Raw genomic sequence first — 12,971 nt, 5'->3', positions numbered from 1 at the left:
TTTGAACTTTCATCCTACTCGGAATTGTAAATTCGGGAACTCGGGCCTCTTTCTACAGCTACGACCTGAAGATCTGACGTCATCATGAATCAACCTTTTTTCCCCCTCTGGTTTCCAGTTGTCTTGAAAGCACCATAAATCCAGAGAATGCCAGACTTTGATGACAAAGTTTGATGACAAATTTTGCCCACGAAGGACCGCCGCGCCGCCTTCCTGTTCAAGTGAGCACAGCACAGCAAGGTAAGTCCCAAAATGTATTGTATGCTGCTGCATAAATGGCGTAATATTCCAGGGAGATATGTATACTGTAGCTAAGAAAGTAATACTTAGTGTATGCTGTGTAGTAAGCTGTTAGTAGCCCATGTGCCTCACCCTAATAATTTGGTCTACTTTCACCTCTTAATTTCACCTACTGTTCTGATTTGGTGGTGCACATGTAGCCTATAACCTGTTTTTGAGAAATGTAACCATCGAATATTGTAAGAGCTTTCATTGCCTGCTTATATGCCTCCTTTATTTATCCTACGGTTCTGACTTGGTGTACAGGGAGAACACTGTAAGAACGGCCCATGTTCTGAATTCTGTTGCTGTACATTTCAAAAGTGCTGAACAAATAATTATATTGACTATGTCCGTCCTAGCTCGCTCATTAATGTCTTATTCGAAATTCTGGATTGCCTCTTATCTGCATGTCGTCCCCTTATGGACTGCTGTTGGGACAGGTTTATCTAGGCCCTAACAGTTTGTGGGCACCGTTTGTCACAGTTATAGTGCAATTAATGTATTGTTTAGTGTTGTGTAGTGGCTTTGCTGGCATGCATCCCACAATTATTATTTTTTGCCCCACCGAGATGTACATGCTAAAATCGCCACTGTATGTAACCATGCCAAACATAACATATCATATCATACTAGATTGAGTGTCTCGGATTTACGTACAGAATAATACGAAATGCTCTGAGACCAGGTTGGCCGTTTTCAAGGGATTGTTAAATAAATGTTAGAACTATTTGGTTATAATATCCTCATCTATTGAGCATAGTCAGAACTACACATTTTTCCGATTATTCCATGCAAAACAATCTCCATCATCAGAGTTATACAGCAAGTAGCTAGCTATATGCTATTCATGATCAGTTAACATTAATGATCATGTAATTTCAGATACGTGAAGCTAAGCAAACAACTTCATTTAGTTTGCTTCATCAGAGATTACAGGATTTGGGAAATAGCTTGACATCGGCAAATCCTCGTCCTGGTAAAGTTGTCAGTCTACTGTCATCACCACTATAGATGGCAAGTTTATCTCCTGAAAGTTGGCTTGTTAACTAGCCATACTGACGTGATCTTTTAGATAGCTAGCTATTTGATGTGGTCCATCAAACAATGTAGCCTTATATCATGTGTCAGCAGCAATCGTAATTAAACACAATGTTGAAAAGGGGAACATTTTAGCTAACTTAGCTAGGTAGGCCTACATTAGGTCCACTTACCACTATTAGCCAACTGTACAAAGTTTCTACCGGTAGCTTGCAAAGTAAACATCAGCTAACAGTAACGTTACCACTGCAAATGCGCCCTTCTGCTGCTTGACAGGCAGAGCCGACAAAAGATGGGAAATTTAGCAAAATCACTCATACTTGTCAAGTATAGTTAACTTTTTATATCACTCAAATATCCAATCAATGATGGCCAATATTGAGAGATATCCGTATCTGAAATGACATGATCATTGATGTTTACTCATCACGAATAGCATGCAGTTACTTGCTGTATAACTCTCATGATAGAGTTCAATGTGCGCAATAATTTTTGCATGGAATAATCTGAAATGTGTAGGTCTGACTATGCTCTTCAAGAGGTTATATTACAACCAAATAGTTAACATTTAACAATCCCTTGAAAACGGCACGCAGGTGTCAATGGTTTTAGCGGAGATGTAGGTCTCTTTAACCCAGATTGGGGTCCATATCAAACATCTCTCAGGAAAAGTGGGAGTTTCAAAAGGAACCAATGAGAAATGGGGATTTCGAAAGGTGCCACTCAAGACGTTGTATGGTTATCGGACGTTAGTCATGGTCTGCAGAGATGACAGTAAGGAATTTAAGTTATGCCCCAAAAATATATATTCACTCACTGTGAGCTGTGTCTTTGAACGTTACCTACCGGTAGCCATGTATGTAATGTTACGTTTTTCGTAAATGTAAATGCAAATGCTAGCTAACGTTATCTACCGTAATTTAGTCATCAGAGACAGTGGCGTTTCACGAGCCCCCCGAAAGGTTCGAGCAAGCCCCCCCCTGCTGTTTCCTGCTATGCTACACATTTTGACATGAAGCTGAGAGAATATTTTCCAATTCTAAAAGCTAATTTTTCAAAAAGAGTTTCATTTCCATGACCTGGACAATAAGGCAGGTGGTAGAATTCATCTCTGATAAAACATATAGCACCTAATCTAGATCAGATATCAATGTACTCCACAAACTGTCCACCTCAATCAGAGAAAGGCACTCAGCAGGAATTTCACTGGGTTATATTTGTACCGAAGGACAAAGGAAGGGAAACAATGTGGTGTAAATAAGACAGAGTTAAGGTTACACCTCACAAACCATCAAGTTGAGAGACAGCAACAGCTACACCCCCACCCCCATTATTTAAGACACCTCCTACACATAGTCAGGTACAAAATTATTGGCACCCTCGATAAAGATTGTGGAACGTCCCAGCTAAGGTTACACCTCACAATCCATCAACTTGTGAGACAGCAACAGCTAGGCCTACGCCTCATTATTCTTTACATCCCACATTCTACCTTTGGCATACACACACACTATTTTCGATGCAATTTTTTTATTATGTAAATTATGCATTTCATCGGTTTTTCTGTAAACTGTAAGCAATTAATGAATCAAATCAAAGTCACTCAACTGCAATAACTGAGGCAGTGGGATTCCTGAGATACCAGCACTAAAAGTTACACCAGTGCTCTTTATAAAGAGAGGCCAGTGCTCTGAGCACAGTATCTGTCATCACATCGTGATTGCAAAGGAAAGAATTGTTCAGGACATGTTGCATTTCTGCATTCTTCAGGTAACAAAATCCCTTCCCTAATGAGTTAGCTAATCATATATTCAAGATAACTTTAAATGAATTGGACAAGCGCAATCAATATAGGCCTACACTATTCACAACAATAAAGCATTTTGTGTATGTTATTTATTGTAGCAGGTTCTGCGTGTATTTACCATATTATGAGGAATTGTGGACTTTCATGGGAGTGTTTGATTATTGTCTTTACTTGCAGACGTGACGTGAATCAGGTCCTATTATTAGCAGGCTCCTCTACAGCAAATAAAAATACTTCTCCACAGCAATTAGGCTACTCAGAACAAGCTAGGCTGCTCTCGTTAGCCACTGGAGGTAAAATGCCCTTATCTATATTCAATTGTTTTGAATATTTTAGGATTCTGACATCAGATGACATTTTCTCTCTCAGATTTTATAACATAAATGTAAATGTAGAAGCTGTTATTTTTCTGCCAATAATCAAAAGCAGTTAAATTGAAAATGCTGTGGTGCTTTGATACAGTACTAGGATGAAGCTGAATCTTAACTAGCACTTTAAACAATCCTAAAGGATCATTCATTAAAACGTGCAGCTCCACCACCAGTTGAGGTATGGGGCTGGGGAATTCATCAATTCTGTCAAATTCGTTAGCATATTTTGACGGTTGTGTGTGCGCGCGCACGTCTCCTATTTGCATTGATCCTTTGAATTTGTGCTTGCTTTTCTGCATGCAAAACACAAGTTCTACTTGCAAGGGATCCACTTCAGTCTGAGAGGTCAATGTAATTATTACCACTGTAAAATTAGCCCATACCTGGGCTACTTCACTCCCATGCGTCACTGCAGAAATATCAAAGTGACTTCTCCCGAGTGGAGCAGCGGTCTAAGGCACTACATCTCAGTGCTTGAGGCGTCACTACAGACACCCTGGTTAGATTCCAGGCTGTATCACAACCGGCCGTGATTGGGAGTCCCATTGGGCGGCGCACAATTGGCCCAACGTCGTCTGGCCGGTGTAGGCCGTCATTGTAAATAAGAATTTGTTCTTAACTGACTTGCCTAGTAAAATAAAAATCATTTTCGTCTTGCCATATTGCTGTACCTTGCCATAACACTGGAGGGAGTGTCAAAGCATGAAACAAGTGTCTCAGAAGAGCCTTGCTACCCTTTCAAACACATGACGTCTGTTTCAACATAAAGGCCAACTGTTTTAGGCGCGTCAATGTCAATGGGAGGTTTATAACTATAAATGGTGGACAACTAACCTAAGCAAGAGGTCATGGCTACATATCTTACTGTATAAAGACACCATACATGTTTTCATTTTGTGTGTCACATCAATGCACAAATATGAATGAGACATGTAGGCTACTGAAACAGTTTTATGCTTTATTCATATTTGGAATTAATTACATTACTGTACTGATCAACCAAATATTATTGCAGATGGTAAATACAGGAACCTCCATTTCCCACTAAGGAGTAAAATGTTTTATTTACTTGTAATTCAAAATTAAATTTAAAAAAAGGAAACAACTAACACTTCCGAGCTGACAAGGTAAAAATCTGTCGTTCTGCCCCTGAGCAAGGCATTAAACCCACTATTCCCCGGGTGCCGAAGATGTGGATGTCAATTAAGACAGCCCCCCGCACCTCTCTGATTCAGAGGGGTTGGGTTAAATGCAGAAGACACATTTCAGTTGAATGCATTCAGTTAGACAACTTACTAGGTATCCCCCTTTCCCTTTCTTGTTTCCCCCGCCTACAGTAAGCGTGAAAACTGTGTGACCTCCTGGGTACTTCCAATGTTGTCCACTTGGGGAAGGTAGAAAATAAGCTGTACCATTACCCACCTCTTTACTGGCTTCTCATGCCACTACTGGTAAGTTATCAGAACTCATGCATTGTGTAAGCATTAAGATAGGGAAAGGGGGATACCCAGCCAGTTGTACAACTGAATGTCTTCAACTGATAACATACACTATTTTGTATATTGAATTAAAAACACAAAAGAGATAACATAAACATTGAAGTGAAAGCCTGTAAAATCAAGGCTTTCTTTTCTTAGTCTTTGAGACACAGACCATGAAACCCACTCATTCCCTAGGAATACCCAGGAATCCAACTAACCATGTTTGGGCAATCTGGTAATAGTGTACTAGTTCAAAAATTATAAACATGACTTGGATCTAATGTACATTAAGCAGAAGACACCATTGTCATATCACATGCAGTAAGCTACCATATTATGCTTCAAGTATCTTTATGCCGTAGGATTAAAACACAATATAGTTGACACTTTATTCAAACTAAAAGCAAAACAATTAGCTATTTTAATTCAATTTTAAATAGTATTTTTAGGAAGTATATTACTTTTCGATGTACACAGTGCCTTCAGAAAGTATTCATACCCTTCGACTTATTTCACATTTTGTTGTGTTACAGCCTGAACTCAAAATGGATTCAATATTTGTTTTCTTCTCACCCATCTACACACAATACCCCATAATGACTAAGTGAAAACATGTTTTTAGAAATGTTTGCAAATGTATTGAAAATGAAAAATAGAACTATCACCCTTGAGTCAATACTTTGTAGAAGCACCTTTGGTGGCATTTACAGCTTTGAGACATCTTTGGTATGTCTGTATCAGCTTTGCACATCTGGATCGCAGATTTTCTCAAGCTCTGTTAAGTTAGATGGGGAGCGGAGGTAAACAGCAATCTTCAAGTCTTTCCACAGATTTTCAATGGAATTCAAGTCTGGGCTTTGGCTGGGCCACTCAAGGACTTTCATGTTCTTGTTCTGAAGCCATTCCGGCATTGCTTTGACTGCCCCAGTCTAAGGTCGTTTGCCCTCTGAAGCAGGTTCTCATTAAGGATTTTCCTGTATTTGGCTCCATTCATTGTTCCCTTTATCCATACCAATCTCTCAGTCCCTGCTGCTGTATATAATCCCCATTGCATGATTCTGCCACCACCATGCTTCACGGTAGGTGTGGTGTTAGACGGGTGACAAGATGTGCCTGGTTTTCTCCAGACATATTTGGTATTTTATTAGGATCCCAATTAGCTGTTGCAAAAGCAGCAGCTACTCTTCCTGGGGTCCACACAAAACATGAAACATGACATAATACAGAACATTAATAGACAAGAACAGCTCAATTACAGATGTACAGTGCATTCGGGAAAGTATTCAGACCCCTTCCCTTTTCCCACATTTTGTTACGTTACAGCCTTATTCTAAAATGGATTAAAAAAATAATTATCATCAATCTACACACAGTACCCCATAATGACAATGCGAGAACATGTTTTTAGAAATGTATGCAAATGTATTAAAAATAAAAACTGAAATATATTATTTACATAAGTATTCACACCTTTTGAGCTAAGGTGCGTCCTGTCTCCATTGATCATCCTTGAGATGTTTCTACGAATTGATTGGACATGGCTTGGAAAGGCACACACCTGTCTATATAAGGTCCCACAGTTAACAGTGCATGTCAGAGCAAAAACCAGGCCATGAGGTCGAAGGAATTGTCCGTAGAGCTCCGATACAGGATGGTGTTGAAGTACAGATCTGGGGAAGGGTACCAAATATTTTTGCAGCATTGAAAGTCCCCAAGAACAAAGTGGCTTCCATTATTCTTAAATGGAAGAAGTGAGCAATCGGGGGAGAAAGGCCTTGGTCAGGGAGGTGACCAAGAACCCGATGGTCACTCTGACAGAGCTCCAGAGTTCTTCTGTGGAGATGGGAGACCCTTCCAGAAGGACAACCATCTCTGCAGAACTCCACCAATCAGGCCTTTATGGTAGAGTGGCCAGACGGAAGCCACTCCTCAGTAAAAGGCACATGACAGCTCGCTTGGAGTTTGCCAAAAGGCACCTAAAGGACTCTCAGGCCATGAGAAACAAGATTCTCTGGTATGATGAAACCAAGATTGAACTCTTTGTCCCAAATGCCAAGCGTCACGTCTGGAGGAAACCTGGCACCATCCCTACGATGAAGCATAGTGGTGGCAGCATCAAACTGTGGGGATGTTTTTCAGAGTGCTCAGCACCTCAGACCGGACACGAAGGTTCATCTTCCAACAGGGCAGTGACCCAAAGCACACAGCCAAGACAACGCAGGAGTGGCTTAAGGACAAGTCTCTGAATGTCCTCGAGTGGCCCAGCCAGAGCCCGGACTCCAACAAACATTTCTGGAGAGACCTGAAAATAGCTGTGCAGCGACACTCCCATCCAACCTGACAGAGCTTGAGAGAATTTTCAGAAAATAATGGAAGAAACTCCCCAGCGATGCTCCCCTGTGCCCTCTGAATCGTGGCATTGAACACTTTAGCAGCATTCTTTCTCTTCACAACTGGCTACGTGATTATTGCAGCACAATGGGTGTAACTTTTGTTAAAAATGTTGATAACTTTTAGAAACAAAACACGTTTTATAAGGAGGATGGGATACACCCAAATCATTTAGGTTCCTGGATCCTTTCACACCATTATAAGGCTGCGTGGAGACAATTACTTATCAATGACCCAAGCCCAGCTCAGTTAATCCCTACCATTGTGACACTGAGTGGTCAAAAAGCTTTAGCAAATGTACATAATACTAGAGGCATTGGTAAACACAATGTAAGTAGCCTAATTTATGTTCCCCTAACTGTCCTGAATGCCTCTGCTGATCCTACAGCTTTTGTATGCAGTAATCATGTGCCTATGAACCAGATGTATGCTGTTAGCACTGAGGCGGTGTGCCCTAGTAGGAAGTCCACTGTGTGCAGCTCACCCTGCACTAACATAAATAACATGAGAATATCTACTTCTGCTAAGCTTCCCAGTAAAGCAATAAAAACAAGTAAGCATCCCGGAAGAAAAGTGCTCAAAATAGCCCATAGCTTGGGTGAAAGGTGCACAGAGGTGCCCATAGTAAACTGCCTGCTCCTCAGTCCCATTTGCTAATATATGCATATTATTATTCGTATTGGATAGAAAACACTCTGAAGTTTCTAAAACTGTTTGAATGATGTCTGTGAGTATAACAGAACTCATATGGCAGGCAAAAACCTGAGAAAAAATCCAAACAGGAAGTGAGAATTCTGAGTTTGGTAGATTTTCAACACAGCCCCTATTGAACAAACAGTGGGATATGGATGAGTTTGCACTTCCTAACGCTTCCACTAGATGTCAACAGTCTGTAGAACCTTGTCTGATGCCTCTACTGTGAAGTGGGGCCGAAGGAGACAGGAAATAGTCAGGTCTACCATGACCTGGCCATGCTCTGACCATGCGCATTCACATGAGAGGGAGCTCTGTTCCATCGCATATCTGAAGTCAATGTAATTCTTTGGTTGGAACGTTACTGAAGATTTATGTTAAAAACATTCTAAAGATTGATTCAATACATCGTTTGACATGTTTCTACTGACTGTTACGGAACTTTTTGACATTTCGTCAGCTTTTAGTGAACGCGCTTTCTGACATTGGATTTGTTTACCAAACACGCTAACAAAAATAGCTATTTGGACATAAATGATGGACATTACCGAACAAAACGAAAATTTCTTGTGGGAGTCCTGGGAGTGCATTCCGACAAAGATCAGCAAAGGTAAGTGAAGATTTATAATGCTTTTTATGAGTTTTGTTGACTGCACAATTTGGCGGGTAACTGTATGGCTTCCTTTTGTGGCTGAACGCTGTTCTCAGATTATTGAATATTGTGCTTTTGCCATAAAGCTTTTTGAAATCTGACACAGCGGTTGCATTAAGAACAAGTGTATCTTTAATTCTATGCAAAACATGTATCTTTCATCAAAGTTTATGATGAGTATTTATGTTATTTGACGTGCCTCTGCAATTTCTCCGGATATTTTGGAGGCATTTCTGAACATGGCGCAATATAAATATGAGCTTTTATCGAACAAAACATATATGTATTGCGTAACATGAAGTCCTATGAGTGTCATCTGATGAAGATCATCAAAGGTTAGTGATTAATTTTATCTCTTTCTGCTTTTTGTGACTCCTGTCTTTGGCTGGAAAAAGGACTGTGTTTTTCTGTGATTTTGTGGTGACCTAACATACTCGTTTGTGGTGCTTTCGCTGTAAAGCCTATTTGAAATCGGACACTTTGGTGGGATTAACAACAAGATTACCTTTAAAATGGTATAAGATACATGTATGTTTGAGGAATTTTAATTATGAGATTTCTGTTGTTTGAATTTGGCGCCCTGCACTTTCACTGGCTGTTGTCATATCATCCCGTTAACGCGATTGCAGCCATAAGAATTAACATATGTAGCTTAAGAAACAAGGTTCATGAAATCAATAATTTGCTAGTAACAGATGACATTCATATTCTGACTATCTCTGAAACTCACCTAGACAATACCTTTGAAGATACAGTGGTAGCAATACAAGGTTATAACATTTACAGAAAAGACAGAAATGCCAATGCTGTTTATATTCAGAACCACATTCCTGTAAAGCTTAAAGAGGATCTCATGTTAAATACTGTTGAAGTAATATGGCTACAGGTTCATCTGCCTCACCTAAAGCCCATTCTTGTGGGAAGCTGCTATAGACCACGATCAGATGGCTCATTCATCACAAATCCGACTGATATTGCCAACTTCTTTAATGATTTTTTCATTGGCAAGATTCGCAAACTTAGGCATGACATGCCAGCAACAAACGCAGACACTACACATCCAAGTATATCTGACCAAATTATGAAAGACATTGTAGCATTTTAATTTTGAATTCCGTAAAGTGAGTGTGGAAGAGGTGAACAAATGATTGTTGTCTATCAACAATGACAAGCCACCGGGGTCTGACAACTTGGATAGAAAATTACTGAGGATAATAGCGGACTGTATTGCGACACCTATTTGCAATATTTTCTATTTAAGCCTACTAGAAAGTGTGTGTCCCCAGGCCTGGAGGGAAGCAAAAGTAAATCCGCTACCTAAGAATATCTGGATGAGGAATACCTATGTAAGAATGCTGTTCATTGACTATAGCTCACAACACCATAGTACCCTCCAAGCTCATCATTAAGCTCTGGGCCCTGGGTCTGAACCCCGCCCTGTGCAACTGGGTCCTAGACTTCCTGACGAGCCACCCCAGGTGGTGAAGGTAGGAAACAACACCTCCACTTCGCTAATCCTCAACACAGGGGCCCCACAAGGGTGTGTGCTCAGCTCCTTCCTGTACTCCCTGTTCATCCATGACTGCGTGACCACGCACACCTCCAACTCAATCATCAAGTTTGCAGATGACACAACAGTAGTAGGCCTGATTACCAACAATGACAAGACAGCCTACAGGGATGAGGTCAGGGCCCTGGGAGAGTGGTGCCAGGAAAATAACCTGACACTCAACAAAACAGCTGATCGCGGACTTCAGGAAACAGCAGAGGGAGCACGCCCCTATCCACATCGACGGGACCGCAGTGGAGAAGGTGCAAAGCTTCAAGTTCCTCAGCGTACACATCACTGACGATATGAAATGGTCCACCCACACAGACAGTGTGATGATGAAGGCGCAATACCGCCTCTTCAACCTCAGAAGGCTGAAGAAATTTGGCTTGGCCCCTAAAACTCTCAAACTTTTACAGATGCATAATTGAGAGCATCCTGTCAGGCTGTATCACCGCCTGGTATGTCAACTGCACTGCTCACAACCGCAGGGTTCTCCAGAGGGTAGTGAGGTCTGCCCAACTTATCACCGGGGGCAAACTACCTGCCCTCCAGGACACCTACAGCACCCGATGTCACAGGATGGCCAAAAAGATCATCAAGGACATCAACCACCCGAGCCACGGCCTGTTCACCCTGCTATCATCCAGAAGGCGAGGTCAGTACAGGTGCATCAAAGCTTGGACCGAGAGACTGAAAACCAGCTTCTGTCTCAAGGCCATAAGACTGTTAAATAGCCATCACTAGCCGGTTACCACCCGGTTACGAAACCCTGCACCTTAGAGGCTTCTGCCCTATATACGTAGACTTGGAATGGCCACTTTAATAATGGAACACGAGTCACTTTAATAATGTTAAAATACTGTTTACATACTACTTTACTCATCTCATATGTATATACTGTATTCTATTCTACTGTATTTTAGTCAGTGCCAAAATCGAGCACACAGCCATGCAATCTCCATAGACAAACATTGGCAGAATGGCCTTAGTGAAGAGCTCAGTGCTTTCAACATGGCACCGTCATAGGATGCCACCTTTGCAGCAAGTCAGTTCGTCAAATTTCTGCCCTGCTAGAGCTGCCCCGGTCAACTGTAAGTGCGGTTATTGAGAAGTGGAAACGTCTAGGTGCAACAATGGCTCAGCCGCGACGTGGTAGGCCACACAAGCTCACAGAACGCGACCGCCGAGTGCTGAAGCGTGTAGAGTGTAAAATATTGTCTGTCCTTGGTTGCAACACTCACTACCGAGTTCCAAACTGCTTCTGGAAGCAACGGCAGCACAAGAACGGTTCGTCGGGAACTTAATGAAATAGGTTTCCATGGCCGAACAGCCACACACAAGCCTAAGATCACCATGCTCAATGCCAAGCGTCGACTGTAGTGGTGTAAAGCTAGCCGCCATTGGAGACTGGAGAAGTGGAAACACGCTCTGTGGAGTGATGAATCACGCTTCACCATAGCTCCAGTGAAGGGACATCTTAACTCTACAGCATACATTCTAGACGATTCTGTGCTTCCAAATTTGTGGCAACAGTTTGGGGAAGGCCCTTTCCTGTTTCAGCATGACAATGGCCCTGTGCAGAAAGCGAGGTCCATACAGAAATGCTTTGTCGAGATCGGTGTGGAAGAACTTGACTGGCCTGCACAGAGCCCTGACATCAACCCCATCAAACACCTTTGGGATGAATTGGAACGCCGACTGCGAGCCAGGCCTAATCGCCCAACATCAGTGCACAACCTCACTAATGCTCGTGGCTGAATGGAATCAAGTCCCCACAGCAATGTTCCAACATCTAGTCGAAAGCCTTCCCAGAAGATTTGAGGTTGTTATAGCAGCAAAGGGGGGACCAACTCCATAGTAATGGCCATGATTTTGGAATGAGATGTTCGACGAGCAGGTGTCCACATACACTACATGGCCAAACGTATCTTCATATCATATCTGAGGAATGATCTATGCTTCTGGAAAGCAATAGCGCATGCTGAATAGTACCTCAATAAATTCTGTTTGTTTTTCAATCTGGTGAAAGTCTCAGTGAGATAAAAATGCTTAGCCAACACATTATTTTGTTGGAACTCATTTTAAGAGCCCACACAGCACCCTGGTGTGGATTGGAGGCTACCCCTGCATCACTACGCTAGCCAACTACACATCCTCTCCTTTTTCACTCACCCTGTCAGGGATCCCACGTGCCTTGGTTAGGAAAGAGATCTCAGCCAGTTGTCATTCTATGGAGACAAAAGATGACAGGAGAATAGTTTAAGGTGAGTCCATGTGTTCAAGTACATCAAGCAAGGCTCAAATAACCCCAAAAAGGGATAGTTCACCCAAATTACAAATGTACATATTGGTTTCCTAATATCGGGGTTATTTACTTGCATTTTGGGCCAGAAATGCATTTTGAGACAATGGCTAGTTAAACAAAACCAAAGCATGGTTTTACCTTGTTCATACACTGCTTACCAGTTAAGGAAACCTAATTTGGGTGGACAATCCCTTTACCCCCTTCCATAAGTGTAAGTGAACATTTGATCAAGTGTATTAAGCAAGACTCAAATGCCCTCCACACACGCACACAAGACAGCTGGGAATGGGACCCTTAACAAATCATTGAGGGACACAGACTGGTATGTGCTAGGTGCAAGGTGTGAAGTTGTCAAAATGGCTTTAATGGTTTACAGAAGACGATACAGAACACTCTTAG

Source organism: Salvelinus alpinus, chromosome 8, assembly GCF_045679555.1.
Source record: "Salvelinus alpinus chromosome 8, SLU_Salpinus.1, whole genome shotgun sequence".
Classification (NCBI taxonomy): Eukaryota; Metazoa; Chordata; class Actinopteri; order Salmoniformes; family Salmonidae; genus Salvelinus; species Salvelinus alpinus.
Note: the sequence above shows the minus strand (reverse complement) of the source record.